Source organism: Tympanuchus pallidicinctus, unplaced genomic scaffold (genome assembly GCF_026119805.1).
Source record: "Tympanuchus pallidicinctus isolate F22 unplaced genomic scaffold, pur_lepc_1.0 scaffold22, whole genome shotgun sequence".
Lineage (NCBI taxonomy): Eukaryota > Metazoa > Chordata > Aves > Galliformes > Phasianidae > Tympanuchus > Tympanuchus pallidicinctus.
The window spans coordinates 36475376-36492109 of NW_026294739.1; the positions used below are offsets into that span (position 1 = coordinate 36475376).

General features: G+C 44.9%; 1 protein-coding gene across 5 annotated transcripts in view; it reads left to right on the forward strand.

Annotated features, from left to right (window-relative positions):
* Positions 1–176: 176 nt before the first annotated feature.
* Positions 177–16734, forward strand: part of ADCY7 (adenylate cyclase 7) — a 59690-nt gene continuing 43132 nt past the window's right edge. For 2 of the 5 annotated variants that reach the window (XM_052686745.1, XM_052686749.1), the window contains exon 1: positions 177–306. The gene's annotated coding sequence lies outside the window, so the exon portion shown is untranslated. Of the gene's footprint in view, positions 307–375; positions 465–16734 lie in introns of those variants that run through there. The other 3 variants (XM_052686746.1, XM_052686748.1, XM_052686747.1) reach the window with 2 other exon arrangements.

Sequence of the window (16734 nt, forward strand, 5' to 3'; positions counted from 1 at the left end):
ACCCGTAGCCTTCAATGACCGCACCGAGCCGTGTGACGGCGGCGCGGCTGCGGGGCTCTGGCAGACGGCGGGGCCGCCCGCGCTGACAGCCCGCCGGGCCGAAGGCTGAGCGGAGCCCGCGCGCCGCCTTACAGCTCCTCGCGCCGCCGCCAGGAGGCGGGAAGGGCACGACGCACAACGCCCCGCGCGCACGGAGCCTCCCGCGGACACCTCGGAGACGGCGGGAGGAGGAGGAGGAGAAGGGAGCAGCAGCGCCCGGTGCCGACCCGCCGTCCACCGCTACCGCTTCTCTTCCGGCCGCCGCAGGTGAGCGCTGGGCCGGGCGTCCCTTCCCTTCTCGGCGGCTGGGGCCGGGCGGGCGGGGCCGAGAGCGGCCGCGCCCCGGAGGTGAGGGGCCCCGGGGTGAGGGCGCCCTGCCGCTGCGATCGCCGTCCGCCCGGCCCTGGGGAACCTCTGCCTGCAGGGTAAGGGAAGTCGGGGCGCGCTCGGCCGGGGGGAGCCCCGATCCGCTCCGCTTCATCGCTGCGGCTCGCGCCGGAACGCTGCCGGAGCGGCGCGCCGTGCGCGGGATGGCACCCAGCGACTTACCGTGGTCCCCATAGGGTCTGGGCGGTTCCAGTAACGAAGGAAGAGAGAGGCTGAAAGAGCAGAACTTGCGGAAAGTAATAGCGAGGCGTGCTGCGCCGAGTGCCGCGTGCGGACAGCCGGCGCGGTGTCAGGCCCGTGCTGCTTTCGCTGGGTCGGTTCGGCGTGCGGAGCCCTGAGCCGAGAGCTGAGCCGAGAGCTGAGCTGAGCTGCGCTGAGCGCCGCGCTTTATGCCTGCACAGCGAGCACACAGAGAGCGGCTCGTCCTGCTGGAGGATTCCGGGTCCCCGATTGCGTACTTTTTCAGTCTATTCGAGTTTTACTTTAGGGAAAGAAGTATGTAGGTTGCTCCAAAAGTAATGCCTCCTATTCTTTTTTCTTTTAAAGAAACTTCAATAGTTACAAAGACCAATACTGTTGTTTGGTAGAGTGAATTCTCAGCAACAGAACACTATTTTTCAACGCAGTCGTGACCGTTTGCTCTGCAGCAGCAGAGGTACCCCACTGTCACTATTGGCGCTGCTGAAATGCACCACCTACTGCCTCGCTGTACTCACATCCACTGCTTGGTCTCCATAAGCATTCAGCAAATGCTGATATTAAGGGGTGCCATTTTTTCTGCATGTAGGATTCCAGTGACACACCTTTCCTTCATCTTCACTTCCATGTCAGACATCATTTTATCAGACTGCCCCTCTGCTGCTATCTGTTGCGTGGCAACAAACTGTAATTGTGCCTGGTGGGAAGGTACAACCTCTGCTGCCATACCACCGACATTTGCTTCTGCCATTGTGGGCCAACACAATAAAATAGGAGGTATTTCTTTTGGAGCAGCCTTAGTGCTTAAATCTCCAGAGAAGACTGAAATGTGTGAGGCGGGTTGGCTCATGTCTTTTTGTGCTGCAGAAGCGGCGTGTATCATTCAGCTCTGCTCTTGGTAGGAAGCTTAACAGCATTACTGCACTAAGTGAGCATGCTTAACTGAGGGATTCAGACATCTCCACATGTATGATGTGATGTCTGTTCACCACCTTTTGGTCTCATTACGTTTGCTGGAGGCGGGTAAAGCATGTCAGTGAGAAGAGTCATCTATCCTGCTGGTGTTAGCAGGGACCCAGGGCCCTTTTAGAGGCTGCTGAGGTGAGGCTGCTTTGTGGTGTGCAGAAGTGTTGAAATCTGATGAAGCCACTTGAAACCATTTTTGGATACTAAAAGTAAACACACAGTGTAGTGTTTGCATTTGGCTCAGCATAGAAGCCCACTTCTCTCCTGTCAGTGTGCAGCTCTTTATTTGTATTGCTCTCTGCCTTACACGCTTGGTCGTGGACCAAGACCACGTTGTGCTAAGCGCTGTGCAAATATTAGGGGGAGTCCATGCAAATGGTTTGGATTCTGAGGCTGTTGTGATTTATTGTAGGAAATAAAATGTCCTCTGCTGGACACAGGGGTATGAACGTTCCTACAGAGTGGGACATGCACTGATGGTTTTGCTGCTTTGTGCTGTAACTGAGGATGCTGCAATCTTTTCTATTTATTTAAATGAAGAAACAGGCTGTGAAATGTTTTTTTATTATTAAGCAAGCAGAATTCCAGGGGAGAAAGAGAGTTTTGGGGAAGGTTTAATGCTTAGTGATAGGTGCGAAATAAATAAACGCTGTAGTGCTTGTGGGTTTTTGTTTGTTACAAAGATATCCCATCTTCCAGATGTTGAAATCCTGATCCGGAAGCTTTTAAAAGGTCCCCTGTGGGCAGGAGGACGATGTGTGGCAGGTCTGTGGTAAGATCCGTGTGCACAGGGTATACTTGTGTGAAATAAGTGCTTTGGAATTAAGTATTCTGAATTGCAGTGGTTGACAAAGTCATCATGCCTTGACATTTTCCTCTATCCAGAGATGTAGAATGGAAAATAAGAATGAGAAGAACCAGCCTGGAAGCAAGAGGGCAATACTGGTTTCTAATGGCCATTAAAGGACGTTATTTGTGCTTCCAGAAGCCATTACTTACAGCAGTTAGGGACATTGGGGGTTCTTGTAAAGCAGCCATTAAGCTTCTTAATTTTTTTCTTAATGAAGCTAATGTCAACACCATTAAGAGAAAGCAGGGAAGGCACTTCATTCCCTAATGTATGTGCATCCTTACCTTGTGGTTTGTGCTAAGTGAAAGAGCAGGTGCTGGTGGAGAGCTAATTAGCTGAGGTGTTAGCCTAGAGACAGATGAACGCAGCCTTCTGTTAATGTGGGTGTCTGTGTAATTGCCAGTGGCTCTGGGATCAAAAAGAGGAAAGACGGTGTTCCTTGTGGAATTACCAAAAAATGAAAAATACAAATTGAAATCTTACTGATGTGTTTGTTGGAATAAGTCCTTGACTTAACGTAACAGAATTTGTGGAAACGATCACTTTTTAATCTGTTGTAAAGGCTTTAAAGCGTAGGGTGAAGCACTTCACCCGGAGATTCCTCCCTCAGTCTGAATGTCTGTGATAGAGCTATGTTTATCTGTTTGGAAAAGCACCCGGCTGCCTGATGGCTTGGGAGGGTTTGGTTGCTGTATTAGGGGAATGAAATGTAGCACTGAGCAGGGCTTCTGTTCAGATCGTCTTTTGGGACTTCTATGGGAAATATATGTATGTTTATCAATCCAGGACCGATTGTTTACACTAAGTGACCTGGAGATGAAGGCCGTGTGGGAGGTGGGACTGGAGGTGTCTGGGCTGCAGAGGGCTGTCTGCTGGTAGGCACCATCTGGAGGGCTGTTCTTTCGCAGGCTGAGCTCTGCTCAGCACATCTTCTATTAAGTGAGTATCTGCGAACTTTCAAGATGATTTGCTAACCTGACAGGATGTTACAGCGTGAAGGAGTTTGTAACCGTTCTGCAGGCAGATCGTCCTGCATCAACATGAGGAAGTGCAGCTTCTGCCTTAGGCCACGAGGTACGTGCCTTGTGTGCAGTGCTGACAAACAGGCCTTCTGCTCTCAAAGTGTAAAATAGGAATTCGGGATTTCCTCCTGTCTTTTAAAGAGCCATCTTCACTTGGAAAAAAAAACAACACCTTTAATAAAAATGGTATAAAACGTTTCATGATAAAAAAGTATTTCATTGTTATCTCCAGAGAGATTTGCCAATCATTTGAAGAAACTTCTGCTGTTTTTGCCCTTTGCTTTATACCCTGCCCTGCCTTCCTTCATTCGCCCCAAGGAGGCTCCCGGCTCTGTCCCACAGTGCCAGCTGCTGCCGTGGTGGTCTGCAGTGCATTTCATCTTTCATTCTGCATGTGTTTTTCTTTGCTTAATACACACAACAGACAGCAGTGCGAGTACTTTATGCTGTGATACTCACTGCACATCATCTGTGGGCTCCTACTCTAGCTGAGCCTCATCTCTTCAGAGTTAGAAAGATAAGACTCAAAAAGTGAATTCATTTCCTCCAGGTTCTGCAGAGACAGATGAAAGGGTAATGTTGAAGAGGAATGTGGGATTGCTGTTCCTTCTCTAATGGAGGCATTGCTTTAGCTCAGCAGCTTGTAGTTATTACACGGATTTTTAGTAAGATGTGCCCTTCAAATAGGAACGTGATTTGTTTTGTGTAGCCTGATTTCAGTAATGTTCTATGCAATTCAAGCTGGTGTTCTGTGACAGCCAGGCTGCTGTTTTGCTCTTTATGGCACAGTGTGAGTTCAGCAGCTCCAGTCTGTCTGTGGTTTAGAGACAAAGCCACGTCAAAGTTGGCTCAGGGCTGCAATGCTGCTGCTTTTCTGAAGAGCCTCCTTGCAGCTCATGGCACTATGCATTAGCAGCTGTTCTGCAATCCTCATCTCAGCATTAGCACAGCTTTCTGGCCTGTAATTAGACAGAAGGAACAAGCAGGGTGTGTTTAGCTTCTGTTTTTTGACTAAGAGCTAAGTGATTAAGTAACATGCTGTAGTTAGTACAGAAATAACTAAGACTTCCAAGGCTATAACTGAGGTGTACATAAGAGGAAGGTGACAGGTGTCTCTGGATGTGGCTGTTTGTGGCAGCCTCACTCTGTAGTGCCTGCTTGCTGCCTGATGTCTGCCCGGGTGTGAGCTCAGTGCCGGCAGCGTGCAGGGCTTCAGCTGTGTGAGGTGTTCCCAGCTGCCTTCCTTGTGTCCTGCCTTCAGTCTGCTTCCATCACGGGGTTCTGTGTCGTCCTCTGCTCTCCGTGATGCGTGAGCCAGTACTGCTCAGCCTGAGTGCTGTCATTCATCCCACAGTTAAGGAAACATGTCTTTGAGATTCCCAGCGAGTATAGTCATAAATTCCCTTTTGAAAACATTGCCTTGTAGTTGACCACGAGTGTCCTCTTGTACTGTAATCAATATTAAAATGTGTTTAAAGGACTTTGATTAAGTCCTAAGGTCTTACAGTGCGTACTTTATATTGGGGGAGGAGGGAGCGTTAGCCTTTTATAGGCAGATAAATGTTGAAATAGCCTACATGTGACTCCTTGCAACTTGTTACTTTTCTCTCTGGGAGAAGTTTTGTTATGACCAATAACATCAGCGCTCCAGTGAATTGAAGAAAATATTTCAGTAAGAAGGTCTTAATTTGTAATTTATCCTGGATTTTAGTCATTAGGTGCATAATGTCTAATTTGTGATATCTTTTTTATTTCTATGGAATACAATTTTTTAGTATTAGGGCATTCTTTTTAAAATGTCTTTCTCAGAACCAGTTGCTGAGCAAAGCACTAGCAGTGTCTGACTTTCATTCAGGCACTGTGTTCTGCCCGTGTAAGCCAAATGGAGCGTGCAGATGCTGCTGGGCTGGATAGCAAGCGTGGTGGAAGCAGCCGTCAGAGCTGGGTTGGGAGCAGTCTGAGGTCACTGGGATTTACTCATGGGCAGCTGAAATAAATGGCAATGGGCAGTAAAGGGATCATTTTAAATGCCAGGTGTTCGTAGCACCTGGCTCGTGTCAGCCCTGGTCCATCTGTTACGTTACTTTCAGGTAGGACCTGCTGCTGGAGCCGTGCTGAAGGGAAATGGGGGCACACTGAGGGAGAACAAACTTCCTCCTTGGGCTTCTTGTCTGTAGCTGGTTCTCCGTTGTTGCCACTGAACTTCTGGAGCTGAGTCAAAAAAACCCCAAGTTCCAGTAGCAGAATGGGTTTTCAATTTCAATTTCCTCATTTGAAAGGAAGCTGGGGCACAGCTCTCAACACTTTCTCACTTCCCCTGTGCTGACCGATCTGCTGGGCTGCTGCTGGAGGGTGGCCGGCACCGCAGCACCGGGTGGGATGGGGGAAGTGGTGTGTGAGGAGCACAGCCGTGTTTGTGAGATACACTTTTACTGCAGTAAACTAAAGTAAATCATAGAGGAGAAGAGAAGTTGTGTGTTGTCGTTATGAGCGTGCTTTGATCAGGATTAATCTGGGTTTGAGGTGAAAACCCTCTGAAAGTCCTTATTGCAGATAAAAGCAATGAATCAATTGTGATCTTTACTTACTCACCCTGTATGTAGTACATATACTCGTGTGTGCAAGCCCTGTGCGCTTCCTTAGAAGAGAAATACAGGTAAAGAATACTCCTGTCCATTTAAAACTCATAGGTTGCTGGCCGATGTATTTCAGTAAGAAGCCTGAAGGGAGCGTCAGCATTGCAGTGTGTTTCCTCACGTGTGGGGTGGGAAGAACATCTGCTGCCCTGCCCATGGCTGCTGTTCTGAGCTCAGGAGCTGATTGAGGTTTGGCTTTTGGGGGCCCCGTTTTGCTCTGCTATGGATGTTCATTTGCTGCTCATGAGTTTAAGAATTCTTTCCCAGCGAGTGCTTTACATTTGTCCAGCAGCTTCTTTTGGGAATGTCCTGGAAATGTCAGATTGCTTTCTGTGTGCTGGTTATGTGCAAATGACTGTTGATGGCTTTGTAAAGTGTATTTTTGGAAAATATTCTCCTGTGTCTGAAGAGGAACAAAGGAGTAAATTGAACCCTGGGTGGGTTCATGGTGTGGTCCCATGTTTGTCAGTGGGACAGGGCAGCTCTGCCTGCTTCCTGAGCTGGTTCTGGAACTCTGGGCAAAGCGGCAGTTTCTATAGGATAAGCAGTTTGTTTTTTTTTTTAATTTTTAATTTTAAGTGGGAACTTTTTCCTCCAAAGGAACAGAACAAGCAGGATAGAGGAAATGGGAAGGCAGCGTTGTTGGACTTCAGGAGACGGGCAGGGGCCGTTCCCTGCTGTTGGGCACCAGCTGCATCCTAAAGCTGCAGGCTGCTGGAGCAACCCGGGCTGTGTTTTGTGTGCCATACTGCTGGTGGAATTGTTAGCCCCACTGCAGTACTGCAATAGAGAGATTTGTGCTCCTCTGCTTTCCTTGTGCAATGGGAAATGAATGTGAGAATACTTCACTCAGTTACTTCTTAAAAATCTAAGGGTTGTTTTTTTTTTTGTAAGTTCCTAAGGAGTGTCCTGTTTTTGATTTTGTATTCTCTGCTTTTGGATTACAATTAGCAAACGAATGCTACACAGCAGTTATAATCCCCCCCTCCCTTCTCTCTCATGATGCTGCACCGTAGAAGAAGGCAGGAGATGCATCACAGCACTGCGGAGGCAGACAAAACCAGGAACTGATCTGAGAAAGTGAGAATTTAGTTTTGTAACTATAAACAATATGCAATGCTTTCAAAAAAAGTAGGAAAAAAAAGCAGCGTAGTTACCATGTAAATCTAATTGGACATGGTTCTTACAGCACCACAAATATGCAAGGTCTCACACAGGCAGGGTTGTTCAACCCCAGGAGCTGAGGTGTTGATTGCCTGCGTGCTGGGAGCTCACTGAGCCATAGAGCTTTGGTGACATCACTTGTCAGCAGGAGCAGAACTGGGGGCTGCTGCCTTGCTTCTGGCCAGGTGCAGACCAGTTAGCTAACAGCCTTACTGGACAGTGGTGATTAAATTGGGATTCATGAATAATGTATTGAAAGAATGAAATAATTGTCTTGTTGTGTTTTTTGGCTTTTTTTTCCCCTCTAGATTTTGGACAGATTTAGAATCAAGCTGTTCACTTTGTTATATTGACTGTGTGTGTGTTCTGTAACTGTTTATAAAACATGTCTAGACAGGGAATTTGGGTGTAGTTGTAGCTCAACTGGTTTACCAGAGTGGCTTAAATACTTGTTTTAAATGTTGAATCAATTTTTGCCCTACATTCATCCAGGCTGTCAGAAATGCATTCTGCTGTACTTCACTGAGATGTGGTTCCCTTGCCAGTGATGGTTAAGCTTTTCTTAGTTATCTCTGCTGCTGAAAAAAACTTACATATGAAGAAAGCTAACTAAAATGTCATTCCTGGAGAACACAGAATCAAAAAGCTGCTGTGCTTGTTTGTCTTTCTGGATGGCTTCTCATCTCTGTGTACAGGTGTCCCAGGCATCATTCTTTGATCTTGTGCATTTACAGATGGATAACCAGCATTTTAAGAAGCACTTGCCAAAAAAAATATCACGCTACTTGATGGTAAGTCTATGAGGAGTGCTGGCTGCAGAAAGTGTGGATGCATAAGCTGGTTAATTTATTTTCTCACTGAAACCAAGCCAGGGAGTGAGGCAGCACTTTTCAGCACACTGTGTATTCAGCGTGCTGAAAGCTGTGCTAAGTAATGCTGTGTGCATTTGGAATAGTTGGAAAAAGGATGGTGTGTTTCTGTTCTTACACGCTGTGAAAACATTCTCACTAGAAACAGAGGGGTTTCGAGAGCAGGAAAGGGTGGCTGAGGGTAGAAGAGGAATGATTCCTTTGGCTGTGGCTCTCATTTGTGGAAACAGGCTGACTGCAGGTTGTAGGCAGAGAGGCCCTCTCTGCAAGGCAGCAGTCAGTAGTGCTGTGCCCCCATACATGAGTGCATTGAGCACTTCGGGGCTTCAGAGCTGCTTGGTGTGGTGCCTCTGCAGGCTTGCTCACTGGGCCTGGGCCTTGGAACAGCTGTCTGGGCCTTAAAACCAGCACTGACTGTGTAGCCGTTTCAAGTAAATTGCTCTGGAGGCCCAGTACCACCAGTACTACCGGGCTCCCGGGTGCCTGAGGTAGCTGACAGTCACAGACACCAGCTAACTGTGCGCCACGTTCTGAAGAAAGCTTTTAGGTGACGCTGAAGATTTCCAGTCAGTGCAAAATGAACAATTTTGCATGGTGTTCTTTGAGCCTCCCTTTTTTGACATGTTCCCTGGGGTCTGACTGATGCTCTCCTGGGCTCCCATCTCTGTGCTTCACACTTGCTACAGGCCTATCTCTACCTGGCAGAAGGATCCAGGCAAGCTTGGATTCTCTCACCATTCCCTCAGCTGCTGCCTGGCCCTCTGTTGGGCACAAACCCCTGGGTGGTCTGTTGCGTGGTTACCATGCAATTTGAGTTCAGACCTGAAAAACTGGTTTTTATGGGCACTAACCACCTGTTCTGTTAGGGAACAGCCCAGGTAATTGCGGATGGTCTTTAATGATGCCTTGTTCAAGTGTGGAGGCTGAGCACCACTCCTTCCTCAGTACGTTGCAATACAGTCCATCCTCCTAACTGGGCTCTGGGTCTTAAACAGGGATGTTACCTACAAAGAACTAGAAATGTCCAATTGACATTCAGAATGTAGATGTCAGATCATGAGTAATGAAAGGAATTTGTGCAGCAGAGCTGTATTTTGCATCTGTGTTTTCTCTCCCTCTCCAGAATGGTGCACAGTCAGGCAGTCTGTATGTCTGCTGACATGCTGGGGCATAGCAAAGTAATTTTGGTCCTGGTAGTTCTTAGCCCCTGCCTGGGCAGGTAACTGGTCCGCATGAAAACCTGGGAGGATGACTGCAGAGAAAGTTGCTGAGGAACGAGCCGTAATGCCTCCTGTGTGCATTGCCATCCTATGTAAGGCACACGTGAGACAGTTTGTTCTGGCTTCATTTACAGGAGGAGATAGTTTGTACATTGGCAGTTGTTAGGGGAGATTTTATACGTTATGAACCCCCATAACTTCTGATACTGAGTGGGTTTGTTTTTCCCTCTTTTTTTTCAAAAGCGTTTTAATGCTGTACAGCTTCTCTTTCTCATGCTTTCTGAATTTTCACCTGTTCTTGACATAAGTTTAATTTCTCTCTGTGGGCAAGTGCTGAAAGCTCTGATTAGAACACACAGTTTTGTGATTTACTGTTATACTAAAAATGTCAGCTAGCATAAATATTCTGATAAAGCTGTAAGCTTGTCAGCCAGGAGACTAAATCATTCTTATAACTTCCTTCCTGCCTTAATGGAGAAGGCTGCAAACTTCTGTGCGCTTTAATTGGGCCTGTGACTTACACTTTTGTGTATGTTTCTCTACTCATTCTAGATTTCAAGCACACTAAATGAAGGAATTTATGACCAAGGTTACATGCTGGGTTTCGGTAGCGTGTGAGACGGTGTTGTGTTGGGGCTGTTATCTTGTTCTTACTCTTCTGTGCAAGTGAATAATTTCTGAACAAGAACTAGCGGTAAGGACCTTAAAAGCAGGAGTATTGAAACAAACCTCTGGTTTTTTTATTGATGAGATGCTGGTGTTTCTTTTGTTTCACTTGAGTCAGAGTGAGCACGTTTCTCTTTGGGGATTCATTCGTATAGATTTACCATGCAGTCAGTGAGTTCCTTGATGCTCCTGAAGATTCACAAATATTTGCTCTTCCTTAGGCTGATCTATTAATGGCTTCTGTAGGATCATAAAAGGATGAACTGGGAGAGACGTTTGTTTGCTCGGAGCAGGAGTGGCTGATCCCTGGGAGCAGTGGGAAGCCCAGACCTCTGGCCCCATCTGCTTGTGCCCTGGGGCAGAGCTCTCTGGCCTCCCCTCTGCAGACTGCAGGAAGGAAGGTGGGGACTGCGTGCAGACTGGTACTTAATTCAGCATTGTTGCCTTTTATTTAAATGACACGTTTCTCCATGCATTTTTGTGCTAGCTTCCAGTCATCACCTCAGCCAAGAGGAAACCTTTGGGGAAGCTTAAAGTCAAACAAAACTTGAAATAATTGTTGTATTAGTTAATGCATTTCCTGTTGTGAATACCATTTTCTGTAACTCTTAATATTTGTTTATTTTAGATTACTTACAATTCTGGCTTTATGCTCACGGTACAGGTTTATTTTCACCCATGATGTTGATAATGCAGACATCTAGTGCTCACAGTGAATGCAAAACATCTCCTCGTCTTGGCATGGTTGATTGCAGCTGTTATATTTTTATTTTATTTTTTTTACTTTTGTGCGTCATCCTGTCTAAGAACTCAGGATTTCATAAATCAGTGTTTTGGGTGGGGAGTTCAGTGAATGTTAGTTTCTTTGTTCATTGTCCATAGCATTATCTCAATATAAGAACTTATTCTTCTACTGCTCTTAATTTGTGCTCAGTACCTCTAAGTGACCCTGCACAATTCATTTCCCAAAGGGACGTTGTACTGTTGGTACCTTTGTTACAAACCTGCTGTGGTTTAACTAAATGTTACAGCATTTCTATGGCTGTGTGTAGAGTAGCTAAAAATGTAGATGTGCCTGTTCTGTGCGTGGTTTAGGTCACTGAAGGGTTGCATATGGTTTGTGTTTTTTCTTACCCTCAGATGTTTGGCTGCTGGCTCCTGAATGAAGCAGGCTACGTGTTAGGTATGAATACAGGGTTTGTCACGTCGCACAGGCTATTGCATTTCTGCTTCATTTGTTAAATTTTTGTGTTTGAGACACTTTCTTTTTTCAAGCATCATGGTATTCCCTGTTGAAAGTTTGTCAGAGACCGTTAAATGGCTCAATTAAGTGTCAACAGAAATATCTGAAGGAAGTTGTTAGAGTAAAAGCAACTTTTGGACATGAAAACGTTTGAGAGCGTTACATTAGAAATACAAAACGTGTACATGTTTGTGCCTTTTTTTTTCTTTCTCATTGGGAAATAGTATGTCTTTCTAAACTGGAAATGAAATGCAGGACGACTTGGTTCTGTGATTTGCGTAGGTGTGTAAAAATGTGTAAAGCATATAAAATGTATTTACATAAAAATAGTCACAACAGAATTGATATTTCTCTGTTTGCACTAAGAACTCTCTTATTAAAAGCATGAGCTGAAGCTTTTTCTTTTGATTGTGAAACTTCTTCATTTAGTCCTCCCCCGACATGCACTTACATACAGGTACTTGTGGTGTGTGTCTTACCATGTGACAGTCTGGGATGGAAGAATGGATTTTTTCCCATGTGAAGTTACTGTTTTTTAGGTGGCACTCAGCATGATTAAGCGGTGGAAGCACAAACCTGGCAGTCAGCAGATGCAGTTGGTGTTGATAGGGTGATCCTAGCAAGTCTGCTTTTCTTCTGGCTTTTTCTGCCTGCAAAACGCTGATGCTAACAAGAGTACAGGAGGTGTTAGGTGCTCCTCTGGGAGGCCCCTGGCAAAAGCAGAATGCGCTCTGGGCATTAACGGTAATTTGGCTGCTGGAACTTGCCCAAAGTATTAGCAATATATTCTTGCTCTTTCTGAAAAATAAAATAACAGATCTTTTTCTAGTAAGCAAAAGCGTGGATCCTGCTCTGCAGCCCATACAGGGTCCTGGCTTCTGCTGGCACAGAGCTGCGGGGATGGCTGCAGGGCAGCGTCTGGCTCAGCACTGACTCACAGGAAGGAGAGCTGCTGCCCAGACCGGTGCCGCTGCTCAGCTCCGTCCAAGTGGTGCAACCGCAGCCCTCGCCCTGCTCGGGGAACACACCTCGCATTGCCTTGATTTCAGTGGGGTAAGCCAGCCTGGCTGGGGGGAGGCTACTCTTGTGTGTACTTATTGGTTCCCCTTTCTTAGATTCTTGAGAATCATACCCTGGGAGTATGGACTGGCTGAACTGGCAGTCACTGCTGGCAAGCATTAAAATAGAGACTGTTCTGGCTGCTTGCTAACCTGAGCAGCCTGTTTTCCCCAAGCAGCAGACCTTTCCCATCACTGAACCTTCCCTAGCATCTCTCTGGGTTCAGGGCATGCAGGGGGCACAGCTCCTTCCTGCCTTCGCCCTGCTCCTGCTGCCAGCCGCAGCACCTGCCCTGGCTGCGCTGTGTTGCTGTGCTGCTGGGCTTATTAGGGGAAAAGGAACGAGAACCGAGAGGCGCCAGTAGGTTATTTTTGAGCTGAATTTGCTGAGTGTGGGCCTAGAAATAGTCGCATGCTCATAACGAAACAGCAGTGTCGCGTGGTGACAAGGTAGGAGCAAGCAGTGGGGAGGGAGAGAAGGGGAAGCTCTTTTGAACAACTGTTACCAGCAAAGCCCCTGTCCCAGAGCTGGAGCCAGATCCACGGGTGTAGTTGTTAAAAATGAGCAGCACAAGTTCTCTAGAGTTCTGTTCACTAAACTAATTTAAACCAGAAAGGGAAGGAGGTGAGTTGGGCGGGAGTTGATTCATTAATGTGAACTTGCCAACTTGTCATAGCAGCTGTTTGGATTTGAGTACATCCCTGGCAGCAGTACCTGTCGTTTCACTGGTAGGCCATTGGCCTCTTATAGTAGGGTTCATTTACTTGAGCAGAAACTTATACTTTGGAAGTAATGAAATAATGGCAATAATCTACCAGTCAGGTTGAACCCTACGTTAAAAAATGTAGTAGTTGGGTTACAAATATGAGAAAGGGATGCAAGAAGCCCTATGATTTTATCTGCTGCTCTGCCTTGCTGTTGTTTAGGTATATTGAAAAAGCCACCTTTAATTCTCAGATGATCAAACCATAAATGAAGGACTTTTTCCCGCTTTCATAACTGAATTTGCAGCACTGATTGACTCTGTTTCTGTAACTGCCGTGACTATTGCTGGGAGCTGAATGACTGGCATTCAGTTATCCTTAACATGCATTCTTATTTAATTTTATATTCAAAAATAAGTATAATAATATGATGCAATAACTTAATTATTTTTATGTGATATTTAAAGCCTGGCATTGTGCTTCCTGTCACGGCCAAACAGGCTTTCTCCTTCAGGGCTAATTTCTGCAAGTATAAGATTAAAGTTAAGCAAAAAATTTAAGTTCAAAAGTTGATGTTTACTGTATTGCGTTGTTATAGCCCAAAATGGTTTGTGTCGTACAAGCTTTGGACTGCTGTACTCTTAAGATGTCTCAAGTATTCATTTATTTTGTCAGCACCTTTGTGGATGGGTGCTGGTATTAGTTCGGCCCCTTTGAGAGACAAAAGGGAGCACGCCTCACTCAGAGCCAGCCGGCGGGAGATCTTGGGAGGGCTGAAAGTTAGAAAATGGGTTTTGAGTTCTTTGCTTTAACCACAGCAGCCATCCTTCTCATTCATAGGCTGAGAGCTTCAGATGGCTTTGAGAATTTGTATGTGCACAGGATGGAAAGAAGGGATTGCAGGCAGGAGAAATGCCTCTGCGATTTATTATGTTTTAACCACAGGATGTGATTGTTAAAATAATATATTGGGTTTTTGGCAATGTTCGGATTTCAGGCCTGCTCTTAAACTGTAGTGGACACTTTAAGTGAAAGTTAAAAGCAGTCAGAATTTTGAAAAGTGGGGAGATGGCTGTGGCACTAATTAAATGGGTGTTTTATGCTTCCATGGGACCTCCCTGATTTACCAGGCAAGATCTTGCCAGCAAGCTATGAAGCTTAGGTTTTCTTCCCAGGTTTGCTTCTGAGGAACTTCATGGTTTTCATGCTTTTCCTATGTATGGCTGCTTGCTTTCCCCTGGTGTTTCTAATTTGGATCATGGATTATCTTTTAGGATGCTACCATTTGGTCAGATCATGGAGCTACTGCTGAAATCCATTTTTAGTGAGAGTTTTTTTGATGTAATATACTTGGAGAGGAAAAAGAAAAAAGCCAAAACCATGTATTTCTTCCACCAGCAATAAGAGAGAAACTTGGGATTTTATGGAGTTTAGTTACATAGTATAGTTATATTTTCATTAAAAAATTTTGCCTTTTCTCAGTTTTGAATTGGTTACTTCCTAAATTGTCATTTCTGTCCCTTTTTATTTCATTATGCTCTCTGACCTGGTTCTGGATGACTAGTTGAAGCGCATCACTGTATTATCAGCATGGCATATTTTCTGTCTCTTCTAGTAGATCCCACATCACTCAGCTCTGCAGTGCCTTTCACTGGGGCTAGTTGTGGTGTACATCCACATTTTGTCTGTGCTGGTGCAGCCCTGTTGCTATGAGCCCTGCCAAGGTACAACAAGCACCAGTAGGAACGTGCTGACAGAAGGACAGCGTGTGTTGGAGCCATGCTGGGTTCTGGCAAAGAGCTGCCATTGATGCTGGAGAGCTGCGAGATCTTGCAGGAGCCGTGTGTGCTTTGCAGCTGCCTGTAGTAATGGTGTTTCTATCCTTGCCTTTACTTATAAAAAATTGCAATTCTAGATGAGAAATAGTTTAAATGTTGCTAAGTTCTTAATTACTTATATTCTTGCACCAGATTGAGAACTCTAGTTGCTGAAATTTAAAAGCACTCCAGCAGTGCTATGAAACCTTTAAAACTGCTGGAGCAATAAAGATCGTAGCAAAAAATCTTGGAGACCTTGGAGTACTTCTGGGACGGGCTCTGCATGTGTCTTATTACTTCAAACTTCCTGCTTTCAGGAAATAGTTCCTGTGTTAATGAAATATTACTCCCCAGAGAGCAGGAATCGGTCCTTGCATAGAAGTCCTGTTTTCCAGGCATATCCAGAGGGACATCTGTAAGACGTTGGTAGCCACAGAGTTCCAGTGTAAGAAAAGGTGAAATGAAGGAGGGAACTGCAGATTGTCCAGGAGCTGCAACTAGTGCAGTCACAATGCTCTGCTCTGCTGTTGTTTAGAAAGTTTAAAATTCGTTTTATGGGAGGAATCGATACACTTTTGGCTTTTCTTGTGGTTTTCAATGTAATTATGAAGGTAGTACTGGAGAGGAAGTAGTCCCAGTTTTATCTAATGCTGTTTTGTTCTGACTTTTGTTCCTAAGCATTTATTTCATTTCTCCAATAAGCTGCCTTATATGTCGCTGGTTAAAGTAAGCTGAAAGCCAAGCATCAGCTCAATTTATCTTTAGACTGCTATTTGGGATAACAAGGAAGAGATTTTTTTCCTGCTGAACTGTAAAGTAGAAGGAAATATCTTAGTCTATGTATTAATTTTAGTTTTCTTCATTTATGCTTGTTTATTTTTTTAAAAAAGAGAATATGAATTGTATTTTAAGGATTTCTGAAATACATTGGGGAGTTCTTAATTATGGACTCTAGTTTCTGCAGGTGATAACTTTAGCAGCGTTACAAAATGGTGTCTGCCTTTTAAGACACTGAAGTATAGTGTGACATTTTAGTAACATTTAGTAACCCAAGTTACATATTTCCTGAAAAAAAATCTTTTGTGTACGTATTCCAATAACATGCATTTTGTTGTAGATTTGGTAAAAAGAATTCCAAACCTGGACCTGCTAAACACTCTGTCACTATATTTTGCCTAAAAGGACTTCAAGCGAATCTCAGTATTTCGGTTCAAAGGTTAAAATTTTCTCGTTCTCAATATGATTGTGATTAATTTGATCTGAATTAAGGTATTTCCACAACTGTACAGATGTAGATGAGCATTCAAGGTAGGGCTGGAGCACCACTTCTGTTACACCTACTGCCAGGGTAAATTCTTGAGACTCATTGAAGTTAATAAACAAACCAAATAGATAACCAAAAACCTTGCAGTGCTTCTTTACAGAAGGTTGTGGAGGCGTCAAATGAACCAGTAAGAATGTCTGAGTAAGGAGATTGGGAACACTTTTTACGAAACAGTATCCAAACCCAGTAATGGATTGTATTAATATTAAATTAAAGAAGCCACTGATCAAAAGTTGGATGTATTTCTCATAACTGGACCAAGAGAAGAGCATGAAGGGGAGTGCTTTGTAGAAGAAAAATGAATCTGAACTGCTACTTTCAGACTTTCTGTATGATTTCTGTAACCACAATGAAATGTGAATTTCTATGGGTTAGTTGTGCTGCTCAGTGATGAGTGAGCAGATGTCTTGAGACATTTGGGAAAATGAAAGTAATTGGGAGGTCTGTACTCTGAGGAGGTGTTGCCTTTGGGTAAAGTACGATAAGTCTGGGATTTTGTAACACAAAACTGATCCGTCCCTCTCCTTGGAGCTTCTGTTAAGTCACGTTTGTTGTTTCTTGATGTTAATG